General features: G+C 45.9%; 1 pseudogene; it reads right to left on the reverse strand.

The window, feature by feature from the left end:
* Positions 1–616: 616 nt before the first annotated feature.
* On the reverse strand, positions 617–1806 carry LOC118538928 (G2/mitotic-specific cyclin-B2 pseudogene; annotated as a pseudogene).
* Between the last annotated feature and the right edge of the window lie 338 nt (positions 1807–2144).

The raw sequence follows: 2144 nt of genomic DNA on the forward strand, positions 1-2144 counted from the left end.
TCTTATCACACAAAGCAGAAAGATCTGGGACATTTTTTCCCGTGTGTACAAATTAACCTCATTCTTTGGGGGGTTGTGTCCTATTCCATTGTAGACGTGTCATAATTTATGCAATTAAACCTTTGCTGATAAAAATGTAGGCCATTTTCAGATTTGGCTCTTATCCACATGTTGCAATAAATATCCAACATGCACACTTTTGTGCCCTTGGGTAAGTGACAGACACACTTTAGGAGCTGGGTCAATGTGTATGAAAGGTTTCCATCTTGTTAGACTTTGCCCAATGGCTCTTCTGAAGGCTGTACTGGGTTACATTCCCTCCAACAATGTTCTAGAGGGTGACTGTGCTCACATACGCACCAGGAATGCTTTCAAATCTTTATTTACATGGCGTTCAGCACACAGTTTTAGAAACCGTTTGATCTCATGGTGCCATCTTTTTTTTTTTTTTTAAGAAAAATTAACAGCTTTATTTTTCCTCAATATACATTTTAGAAAATAGGTCTAAGGAAAGGTTTCATGAAACAGACCAGAGGACTATATACAAAGTGAAGAGCTCCAAATCAGCGAGACCAACTTCACGGACGGAGCACTCTTCCCCGAGGGCCACAGCAGCCTAGGACCGTCCCATCAGAGGGGAGGCAAGCTTTTGGATGGCTTTTGAGTTCAGCTGAGGAATTGTGCTGATCTTCAGGAGTTTGCTGCTTGCATACTTATTCTTGATGGCGATGAATTTTGTGAAGTTTTCATTAACTTTCACTACATTTTTGGCCATGTGCTGCATGACTTCCAATACTTCATTTTCTGTGTATCCAGTATAATACTGCTGCTATAAGTTCCATTTTCCTTGGCCCAGAAACTTCTGGGACAGGCAGGATGCAGCCGCTGCCACCTTTGAAGGGTGATAATGCACCATGTCATAGTGAGAGTCAGCTCCATCAGATATTTGGCTAAAGTGTGCTATTCCACATGGACGTCACCACCTTTTGATGCCCGCCTTAAGAAATGTAGTGGCAAAGGTCGACCCAACTCAAATTTCAGTTCTTTCAAAATCAGTGTTTCCATCTCTCGGATTTGGGAACTGGTATAAGCATTGTCTGTGATGTAAACGAAGTCTTCAATATTTGGAGAAAACATCTCCTCATATTTGGAAGCCAAGAGCAGAGCTGTAATCCCAACCAGTTGAAGCTTCTTACGAGAAACCGGCTGAACCTGTAAAAATCGGTCCATGATGGCGACGCACATGTACAGAGTCTCCTGAAGCAGCCTAAACTTGGAGTGGACTTGCACCAGCCAGTCCACCAGGATGGCGCGCATGCGTCCGTTTATCTCTCTTCCATCTAAGAAGTGTGGATTTATGGATTGCAGAACCTCAAGCTGCCGTAGATACTGGTAGATATCCTTAACGTAGTCGCTGCAGAGCTGAGGGTTCTCCCAGTCCTCACGATCAATGTCCTCGATTTTGCAGAGCAAGGCATCAGAGAAAGCTTGGCAGAGATTCTCTTCCTTCGTGGAGATATCCTCCTGTGGGGGGGAAGGACCCTTTGGAGCCAGCACTTCCATCTGTACTGGTTTCACAGAAGCAGTAGGTTTCAGTTGTTTGTTGACATTTGTTTTGGTGGGTTGAACAGCTATTTGGGTGTTCTGAGCTTTCTTGGCTACTTGTGTAGCTCTGGTTGCAACTCTATTTGCAATTTCTTCTAAAACTGCCCGTCTGATTGTCACATGACTCTTAGCTTTAGAATTAACTCCAGTGTCAGCATTCTCTAAATCGGTGGACACCGTCTGGCGTCGGAGCAGCGCCATGTGGGAAGGGGCAGGCAAGAACGCCAGCCCAGCCCAGGGAGGGACGCGGACCAGAGAGGGAGGACACAAACTTCCGCCATGCCGTTAGCTCCGCACTCCGGCCCGCACCGCTTAAGACCTTCTCGTGGTGCCATCTTAATGGTGTGCATTCATTCTGATGTTTCAAGCATGCGTGTGTGCACCCGTGTGTGTGTGTGCATGTGGTGTGTGCACGTGTGCTTGTGTGTTTCCACGTGTTGTGTTGCACACACACTGGATTATCTGAATGACCACTAAATTGTCCGCCACCACACAACCTTGTTCCCTGCAATTGCGTTGACATCTGGTCCTGATGGACG

Source organism: Halichoerus grypus, chromosome 1 (genome assembly GCF_964656455.1).
Source record: "Halichoerus grypus chromosome 1, mHalGry1.hap1.1, whole genome shotgun sequence".
NCBI lineage: Eukaryota > Metazoa > Chordata > Mammalia > Carnivora > Phocidae > Halichoerus > Halichoerus grypus.